At 47.2% G+C, this 10,868-nt stretch overlaps 1 protein-coding gene across 1 annotated transcript in view; it reads left to right on the top strand.

Annotated features, from left to right (window-relative positions):
• WDR88 (WD repeat domain 88) overlaps positions 1-10,868 on the top strand; it is a 154,967-nt gene that overhangs the window by 39,701 nt on the left and 104,398 nt on the right. The gene's annotated exons all lie outside the window — the stretch shown is intronic.

The following is a 10,868-nucleotide window of genomic DNA, read 5'->3' as shown; positions in this document are numbered from 1 at the left end:
GCGATGCGGTCTCGTCCACTGGGAGATTGGTAGTCCCAGTGAGGGTCTGTTGTCGGAGCAAGTTCCCTTGCAGCGGCATCAGGATCACCGTCTGACCCGGCTCCACTTCTGGCTGCTTCGTCCATGTTTTGTTGTATTTGTCTTCGCTGCTCAGTGGTGAACAGGAAAGAAGCCAGATGGCGGATGTCAGCCCAGTTGGGATTATGTGAGGAGAAAATTCCGTTTAAAAAATCAATCATTTGATCTGGTTTTTCAGCGTAGGAAGGGCCGAGCTGTTTCCAGTTAAAGAGATCGCTTGATGAAAAAGGGACATAGGTATATAGTCTAATAGTCTGTGTAGTTTGGAAAGCATTTTCCTCACTAGGGACCGCAGGTACGACAGTTGCAGTTTCTCTGATTGGGAGTTGGAGACTGGCAGCCGCTTGTGTTCTCTGACGAGTATGGGCTGAGACAGGAGGTTCCGGTTCGTCCTCTGCTCTTACCGATTCTAACTCTCTTTTAGTTTCCTGTGAAGTACTAGGCAAGGGGTCCGCTTGTTCATAAGAAGGAATCGGTGGCAGATTAAGCAGCGGTGGGTAAAGTGGGATGTAAGGCGGCGGTGCTGGAACTTCTGGTTCGTCAATTAATATGGTCTCCGCTGCCGGCAGTGGTTTAATTTTTTTTTCTGTAGTTTCTTCATTCTTCTGGACTACCAATATGGCCGCCTCCGGTGACGTCATGTCGTCTGCGTCCAATATGGCCGACTTCTCCTTTCTTTTCCGGTTGGGTGACTTCCGGTGGCCCGCCTTCTTCATCTGCGCCACCATGATGAGGGCAGCTCTCTCTACTAACTTTTGTGCCCAGGACGGGGGATTGAGAATAACTTCAATCCAGGCATTAATATATGGGACATCTTCAGGAAAACCTGGCTGATCCTCTTTTGTGACTATTATTCGGACTCTAGAGGCCGTGACAAAATCGAAAGTTCCTTTCGGGGGCCAGTTGACGCACAAGCTCGGCCACCGATAGGCACAGCGTTGGATCATACCAGGTTTAGTACAGGTATGTTTATCAAATACTTCGCTAAAGTGCTCCGTCATGACTTTTAACGGGGTCGACCCTCCCCCACCCATTTAGGATAGAGGTACAGACAAAGAGGGGAAGGGATAGCAGATAGGTAAGGGGTCCGTATCTGCCAGACACAAAAGGGTCACACTTGCCCCGACTAGAACGCGGTCGCCCGGTCTAGAACTGCGAGGCCATTCACTCTCTTTCACACAACAAGAAACCTATTCCCAAGATTTCTTTCTGATTCCCAAAATTCAAAAATTTCCGAAATTCCAATTCAGGTTTTCAGTAACGAGGTCTTCGGAGGGGGAGCTCCTACTAACCACGCTGCGGGGTTTGATCAACGCCCCCTCGATCCATTTCAAGATCGGCTGGTAATTTAGCTGTATCTGGTTTCTAATTCAGGTTCCCCTGTTTCTTATTCCCGTGCAGATAAAAGTATACTTGCCTGAAACGTTCTCTCGATCGCGAAGAAAGCCTTCTTTCCGAATCACCAGCCCAGAGGTCTCAAGAAGTTTCTTGTGGAACGGTCCCCTCAGAAACCTGATCGCTGAACTCAGCGGTGGCCACTCACCAAGTAAGTCTGGGGGATCGCTCCGCCACCAAACCACCGGACCAGCTGGGGGGCTAAAATAGCGTCCCCGGCACCTCCTGGCTGAAGCTCGCCAAATGTAACCGTCTGTTTTTAATCAGTAAGGAGGTCCAGACAACTGATCCGCAAAGATAGACTTTTATTGCTAGCAAGATGCAGCTAAGACAAAGGCTCAGTACAACTGCATACCACGCCCCCTCCGGAGCAAACTTTTATGCACTTTACAACTCTTATCTTTCACACATGCGTTCTGGTTTTGCTGAGCAAACATTTTACAAACTGCTGAACAAGCATTAGCTAGCGTGGTCCTCTAGTAGGTGTAGCTTATGATCAGACTATTGTTTCGTCATTTAATTGACGGGTTAGACATTTTGCGGCGGCGTTCGTATTAATACAATACAAAATATGAATCCAAAATGGAGTCACGTTCACTAAACGTTAGTGCGTAAGTACGTCATTACGTATTAGGTTCCGTTTGCGTTGCAAATGTTAGTAAATCAAGATGGCTGTGCGTTTCACTGCAGCATGGTTAGACTTAGTTCTTCAGGTCTTCTCGTACAGCGATAGTCCATAAAATTGAACTCCTTCAGTACCGGCTTGGGCGCTGCATCCCTATGGCGGGATGCAGCGCCCAAGCCGGACCGGAGACGCCAGAGAGGACGGTAGGCAGACGCCGCGGCAGCCAGACGTCCATCAACCACGGGAGGAGTCGCAAAAACAGTAAGGTGGGCGGAGTGGAGACGTCGGGCAGCAACATTTGTAACATTTGGACCTTCCTGTGAAAATGGGTTTAGTTCAAACTATGTGTTTGTTTGAACAGGCAGCCACTGTTGATTCCAGTGTTTACAGCACAGAGGGTTTCTTTGGATTGAAATATCGAAATCCTGCAGTCTGTCCCTCCTATAGTATTTGCAAGTGTATTGCAAAACTCCCAGCACAATACAATCTGTGTAGCATCCTCTAGTTTTCACTATTAGAGTTAAGATTTAGATTGTTTTGTTGGCTGTTTACTTATCGCTGTTGGCTCATTCAGCAGAGGAACGACACCCCGTCCACAGAAACTGCAGCCAGAGTCTCCTGATATAGGGAAGGACGGCAATGGAGGAGCAGGGGCGGATTGGCCTATCGAGGCTTCAGGCATGCCCTGGTTGGCCGGTCCAGCGAATCACGTGATTAGTGTTGGTCGCAACGGCCCCCAAGCCTGCAAGGCTGCTGTGACTAACACTGGGTCCCCAGTCATGTTTCTTTTATGAGAGTTTCCATCAGGGGCACTGTTAGCCCCATCAGTGCCCTGAATCTCAGCATTAGCTCTTGTTAAGAAGAGGGCGCAATGCTGCCATGTTGGCGGGGGCCTGAATGGCACAAGGAGGAAGGGCTGTAGTTGTGTTGGCGGGGCTGCACAGCCCCAGGTCAAAGAAGAAGCTGCAAAGCCTGAGGAGGCAGGGCTGCAGCTGTGTCTGCTAGGCCCGCCCCCCCACCTTCCACCACAGAGGCCTGAAACAGTGTAGGCTCCTCCCCTCATTGGCTCAGGTTGTGTCTCTCCCTTTGGGAGGCGGGTAGTAGGCCTCCCGCTGCTGCCTCACTGCTGGCTCCATGCTGCAAGCCTTCTGCTCCTCTGCCGTGGGTCCCCCTACTCCTCGGGCCGCAGCAAAAACAAAAACAGTATGGAGGCTTACAGCCTTCCTCCTCCTGCAGCAACAGGCAGTCAGCTCACTGGGAGCCTGTTAATCCAGGGCTTTGCCTGCATCCCCCCTAACCACCAATCGGGCCGATACAGTACAGTGCACTCTGACAGAGCGCACTGTTAACCTGCCATTGGATGCGAGTTTTCGACGCGCTAGTGTAACCCCCTTATTCAGTAAGGGGCCGAAAACACGCGTCCAATCCCCCGAACCTAATAGTGCCTGCAACATGCAAATGCATGTTGATGGCCCTATTAGGTATTCCTGCACGATTCAGAAAGCAAAATGTGCAGCCAAGCCGCACATTTTGCTTTCAGAAATTAGCGCCTACCCAAAGGTAGGCGCTAATTTCTCCGGGCACCGGGAAAGTGCACAGAAAAGCAGTAAAAACTGCTTTTCTGTGCACCCTCCAACTTAATATCATGGCGATATTAAGTCGGAGGTCCTGAAGGGTTAAAAAAGTGAAAAAAAAAATTGAAGTTGGCCTGTGGCTGTTGGGTTGAAAACCGGACGCTCAATTTTGCCGGCATCCGGTTTCTGAGAACCGACGCCGGCAAAATTGAGCGTTGGCTGTCAAACCCACTGACAGCCGCCACCGCTCCAGTCCAAAAGGAGGCGCTAGGGACGCGCTAGTGTCCCTAGTGCCTCCTTTTGCCTGTTTTTACCACCGGGCCTCATTTGAATACAGAATCGCACGCACAGGAGAGTGGCCTGTGCACGCGCCGGGAGAGCGGGCGAATGCCCGCTCTCCCGCAGACTTTACTGTATTGGCCCGAATGTGAGTAAAAAAATACATTTTAAATTTAATAGGCTGCTGCTACTGCTCCTGCACTTTTTTGGGGGTGGGGGAGAGAGAGTATGTGAGTGTATGTGACTGTGTGAGTAAGCATGTGTAACACTGAGAAAATGTGTGTGAAACTGAACATTTGTGTGTAAGCATGTGAGAAAGTGTGTGTGTGACAGAGAGTTTGTATGTCTGAAAAAGTGTGTAAGACTGAGGATTTGTGTATATCAGTATGTGAGAAAGTGTGTGTGTGACTGAGCATTTGTGTGTCTGAAAAAATGTGTGAGACTGAGGATTTCTGTGTGTCAGCATGTGAGAAAGTGTCAGTGAGCATGTGTGACTGTGAGTGCCTGAACATGTGTGTGTCAGTGAGTGCCTGAGAAAGTATGTATGTGTTAAATGCATGTATATGAGAGTGAGAGGAGAGTGTCTGCATATCTCTCACTCCTGATCATCTCTGAGCTTTTGGAATCAAAAGTTCTGAGACATATATTTATTTATTTATTTATTTATTTATTTAAGAATAAGGGATTTAAAAAAATCTTTATTGGTTTTAATTGTTGGGTATTGTCTGCTGTTTTGACATATTTTATTGGTGTTTGGGAAATTTTTTAAACATTTTGTATGAAATTTTAATTATCGGATATTCTATTTCTCAACTATCTGAAATATGTGTAGTGGGTCCCCCATTCTCTGTGCTTTAGCTTTAAGGTAGAAAACTTAGATTGTAAGCCCTCTGGGGATAGAGAAATACCTACAGTACCTGAATGTAAACCGATGTGATATCTCAGATCGAATGTCGGTATATAAAAATAATAAATAAATAAAATAAAATAAATAAGTAGGAGTGCTAGAGGTCCGGGTGGAGTCCGGATGGGGAGGAAGAATAAATAATAGGTCTTAGATGCGTGAGTGCACTATAAGTTGCACTATAAGTTATAAATGGACTTTTGAAAATTGCTACGTTAGTATGTTACATTTACATATGTAACTCCTTTGAAACTTATCTCATAAGTGAGCACATGAGCAGCTGCACAACAGCAGAATATGTGTCTGTATCTGAGCCACTGGTTGGCAGTGTGGTTGCCTCATCACTTGTCAACTTGTTCAAGAACTGATTGGTTAGGAAAAGATTTTAACCCCAGCTCAGGAGTCCAGGATATATATATATACATGAGAGAGACCGTATCACAAAAGAGAGAAACAGGATGGAAGCAGCCCAGAGAAAGGTAATCTAAATAATGAGGAGTCTGTATCAAAAGCCATATGAGATGAGACAAAAGGACCTGAATATGTATACCCTGGAGGAGAAGAGAGAGTGAGGGGAGATACAATGCAGACCTTTAAATTCCTGAAGGGTGTTAATGACACAGAAGAATAAAACCTTTTTCAATGGAAAGAAATCTGTAGAACTAGACTCATGATATGAAACTCTAAGGGGATAAGAACAGTGTTAGGAAATATTACTCCAGGGTGGTGGATGCGTGGAATGCCATCCCAGAAAAGGTGATGAAGTTCAAAAGGGTGAGGGATAAACACAGAGGATCCATAGTAGCTAAAGGACAGAAATGAAAAAAAGAGGTAACTTTCATGGAGCAGCAGTTATTGCCCCAAAAGAAATAAAACAAACAAAAACTTGCTTGTCAAACTGGATAGACCACTTGGGTCTTCCTCTGCTGTCATTTACTGTGTTAACCAGACTTGTGAGGGGCACAGGCCAACCAGTTGAATGGATGGAAGGGGGACTGCAGTTCAGTTTGCTCATCCCTGGTCTAGGGTATGCTCTACTACTTAGTTATTCAGGAAAACAGTGGAATTTAAGTTAAGGGATATTTTGGCTCCAGGTCACATAATGGACCTCTCAAGGGTCGACTTGCCATGCTTTTGGGAGCTATTGAACATGTGCTGCACAGAAAGCACACAAGGGTGTCACGCATATAACTTGTGGGCCTATTTTGAAAAAATCCCCTGGACTGATATTTTCTTACAATCCACCCCTGGAGAGGAGCTTATTCCCAGCTCGACCCTGTCCCCTTTTGAGAGATTCTTTCCCTTCCACTGGTGCGCAGCAGTGCTCCTCTTGGTGTAGCTCACCTCTATGAGTTTTTTGTTGCGTAGGATTCACACACAAGCCAAATCCTGGTCTCCTTTCACTGCCAGCTTCCTGTAGCTTCTGTCCTTTCAGCAGAAGCCCACATCTCTCTTTTTCCTCTATCCCCATTGGTCAGAACTCTCCTTACTTCCCAGGTAGTTCTGAGGCTCCCATTGGTCCAACATACTTCCTGCAACATCATAGCTTGGCTGTCCTCAGAAGGGGAGGGGAGGCTTTGAAGAGCAGTGAAAATGTATTCTTGTTACATTTGGCAAACCACGGGACCATCCCGCAGCCTGCCATCCCTACCTGCTGGCTGGGCCCAGCTGCGTGGTCTCCCGATGCCACGTCTCCCCTGCTGCTTCCGGCGGACCCCGCATGGCATCCTCCTCTGAGCTTGGCAGGAAGCCACGCTGCTCCAGCAGTTCTCTCCCCAGTGCAGCAGGACGCCTTTGGGACATCAGGGCCTGGGCCACCTTCCCGGAAGCCATCTCTTCTGCTTCCCTAGGTGCACACATGGCCAATTCTCCCACATTTAAAGGGCCATTGGCGGGAATGGCCAGGCTGCACCCTCTGATGACATCACAGGCTAGGTCCTATATAAGACTACCCCACACGCTCCTCCAGTACCTTAGCAATAGGTCGTTTCTTTGGAGTAGTGCTTTGCCACAGCTTTTCTTGCTCCTAATGTCTGTTCCTGGTTCTTGCTGTATTCCTGGTCTCTCGTGTCATGGTCCTGAGTTATCATCTTCCTAGTTCATCTTCTTCATCTGTTTTCAGTGTTCCTCTTGTTCCTGTGGTTCCTTGTCCCCTCGGCTGTATTCTTGGATTTGAACTTGGCTTGGATTCAACTCTTCTTGATGTCTGCCTGGCCTGACCTTCTGCCTGGACATCGATCCTGAGCGTACTGTGCCTACCACCGACTTCAGCCAGAACTTGACTCCAATTGCTTGCCGCCTGCCTTGTCCAATGCATGACCTGACTCCGCTTTCTTTTCCTTTGCTGGCCTGTATCCTCTTCTACGTACAGATCATCATCTCCACAGAGACCCGCGTCTAAATCCAGCCAGCCCCGGTAATGGAGAACTTAACCTAAGGGGAACGAGGGCTAGTATTGGTGAAGCTTCGTTGGGCCTCTGCTCCAGCCAGCTCCATCTGCTGACAATGGGGAACTGCAGGGGTCCTTCCTGCAGGTTGCTCCAACTCTTCCTCAGCCCAAGGGTCCACTTCGGCAACAGACTGCCAAGGCCATGGACCCGGCAGAGGCTACCAACCTTCAGGCCATTCCAGATCTAGCCTATTAGATCCAAGAACAGCAGTGCTTCCTTGAGGCTCTGGCAGCTTCCATGGAATGTCTGAACACCCAGCTGGACGCTACAGCAATTCATGTTGCATCACCGCTGCCAGTAGTGATTCCCTCCACTCCTGCAGCTCCAAGTCACCCCTCTATTCCTCTGCCGGTGCCTCCCCTTTATGCCAGGGATCCAAAGCCGTGTCGGGGCTTTATTAATCAGTGCTATATGCACTTCTCACTCCAGCCATCTTTATTTCCAGTCAAAGCCACCAAGACCACCTTCATTCTCTCTCTTGTCTGTATAGTAAGGCCCTAGCATTTGCATCACCACTCTGGGAACGCTCTGACCCACTTCTTCAAGATCTGCAGCATTCGTCTCTTCCTTCAAAAAGGTTTTCAATGACCATGGCTGCCAAGCTGCTTCCAACTCGGACCTCCTCCACCTATGGCAAGGGAATTGGTCCCTAATGGATTATACAATCAAATTCCGAATCTTAGTAATGGAACTCAATTGGAGGAAGGTCTGCCTGCATCCCATTTTCCTCGAGGGACTCTCTTCTCAAATCAAGGACAAGCTGGCAGCTCAAGACCTCCCAGAATCCTTGGAGATCCTCATCAACCTGGTTGGCAGGATAGATTGTTGCCTCCAGGAGCGTGCCCGGGAGTTCCACCTGCCTCGCAGGTTCGTCACCTCAAGCTCCTGCACTCCACTGCCACTGACATCACCCACATTGGGTTTGCCCTCATTTGGGACTACGGAGGAACTAATGCAGCTGGAATATGGCCGTCTATCTCCAGAGGAATGCCTACGGTGTCGTCATGCCGGATTATGCCTCTACTGTGGCGGAGCAAGGCACTGTATAGCACAGTGCCCGATACGACTAGGAATCTTCTACACCTAGGTTCCCCTGGGGGGCTGACCTTAGGCTGTACAACTCCGGCTCCCCAACTGATGCTTCCCAGAACCATCCCCATGGCTAACCTGAGCTTCCCTGTCCTGGCCCTCATATATTCCGGTGCCAGAGGGAACTTCCTTATGAAAGCCCTGGTGGACCATCTGCACATTTTGACTGTCCCCAAGAAGTTTCCACTGGTCATCTCCTCCATTCATGGAGACCCATTACCTGGGAGAATTACTCTCACTATGGTACTGGTAACCCTGCGCATACATGTCGAGCAGATAGCATTCCATGTCATTGACAAGGCAATTCATCCCATGGTCCTGGGGCTATCATGGCTTCAACTCCATTCTCCACAGTTTGACTGGTCCTCTCTGCAGCTCTCCAAATAGTATCCCAACTTCCACAACTCCTGCCTAGAAAAGGTAGAGGTTCCTCCATGCCTCCCTTTGGCAGTCACGGTGCCCGATGTTTCTCCACTGTACGCAGATTTCTCGGATGTCTTCTCTAAGAAAAAGTCAGAGTGCCTACCTCCCTCACAGGGAGTTTGATTGTGCTATCAAGCTGTTGCCTGATGCCAATCTACCACATGGCATGGTATGCCCACTGTCGCTCCCAGAGACTAAGGTGAGGTTGGAATATATCCATGAGAACCTGGATAAGGTTCTCATGGATATATTCACATCTTCAGCAGGTGCAGGATTCTTCTTTGTCACTAAAAAGGATGGGACACTCTGTTCATGCATTGATTACTGTGGCCTCAATGCAGTCACCAGGAAGGACCGATACCCATTGCCCTTAATCTCAGAATTGTTTGATCACCTGCAAGAGCCAAGGATCTTTACCAAAATTGGACCTTCGGGGAGCTTACAATCTGGTCCGCATTTGGGCCAACGACAAATGGAAGATGGCCTTTAACACATGGGATGGGCATTTTGAGTACCTTGTGATGCCATTCGTGTTGTGTAACACCCTGGCAGTCTTCCAAAAGATGATGAATGAGATCTTTAGAGGCCTCCTTTACACCTGCATCGTGGTGTATCTTGATGATATCCTCATTTTTTCTAAAGATCTCCTCTCTCTTCACTGTGATGTCTGCCAAGACCTTCAGCACCTCTGCAACAATCAGCTATATGCCAAACTGGAGAAGTGTCTGTTCGAGAAGGAAAGCCTTCCCTTCCTAGGGTATATTGTCTCCAGTAAAGGCTTCTCCATGGATCCAGACAACCTCGGTATCCGTGATTGGCCCCAGCCAACTGAGTTGTGGGCTAACTACTCCAAGATTGCCACTTCTCTTACTGCCTCACGTGAAAAGGGGCTAACATCAATATTTGGTCACCTGAGGCCATGACGGCCTTCCGAGACCTGAAGGATACTTTTCTATGAGATCCATGTCTGCATCATCTGGATTCTGCTTGCCCCTTCATTGTGGAAGTGGATGCCTCCTCAGTGGGAGTAGGAGCCGTCTTAAGTCAGTACTCCTCCAAAGGTACCCTATATCCACATTCCTTCTTCTCGAGGAAATTCTCCGCCACCAAACTCAATTATGGAATAGGCGATAGGGAAATCCTCACAATCAAGTTAACCCTAGAGGAATGGCACCACTGGCTGAAGAGTGCTCAACATCGGATAACCATCTACACCGATTATAAAAATCTGGAGCACCTTCAGCACGCTCGATGTTTATTTATTTATATATAATGATCACAATGGTTTACAGAAGTAACATTCATAACTATTAATCAACAAATCTTGACGGTTTACATAGTTAGTCTTAAGCAGGGATTAACATAGCAAATGAAATGTTCCAATACATATTAAAATGCTTACTAAAGATCTAAGACTTCATGCAAGTAATAGAGGAAAATAATATAACAAATATCACATAATAGTCTGTACATTGTCTTAAGATTCTTATGTTCTGTCATTATGTTTTATTCTTCATGCTTCAAATAATATCTCTTGTCTATCTTGTTATTGTAGTTCTTTACAGTCTGATGTTTTTAAGTTAGGTTCTATGCATTTTTGATTAGCCATGTTTTTAGCTCACATTTCAATCTCTTTTTATCTGGTATCACACGTAACATCTCAGGTAGAGAATTCCAAAGCTTTGGACTTGCTATGGAAAACCCACAATCTCTTACTCGAGTCAGATGTGTACCCTGTATGGTGGGAACAGTCAATAGTCCTTTATTTTGAGAGCTTAGTGTTCATTGAAGTGTGTATGGTTGTAATGTCACGCCGATCATCCCAGTATTACTAGATTGAATGATTTGGAATATTAACGTTAATAATTTGAAATAGATTCAGGATTGTACAGGCAACCAGTGCAGCGAGATCAGTGACGATGTAATGTGATCCAATTTCCTGGTTCCTGATAAAAGTCTAGCTGAGGTGTTTTGTAATAGTTGCAATGGGTTCAAGATACATACGGGAAGACCAAGTAAAGGAGAGTTACAGTAGTCTATATGTGAAAAAA

This window comes from Rhinatrema bivittatum, chromosome 7 (genome assembly GCF_901001135.1).
Source record: "Rhinatrema bivittatum chromosome 7, aRhiBiv1.1, whole genome shotgun sequence".
NCBI classification, from domain to species: domain Eukaryota; kingdom Metazoa; phylum Chordata; class Amphibia; order Gymnophiona; family Rhinatrematidae; genus Rhinatrema; species Rhinatrema bivittatum.
Note: the sequence above shows the minus strand (reverse complement) of the source record. Positions and strands in the feature narration are given on the sequence as shown.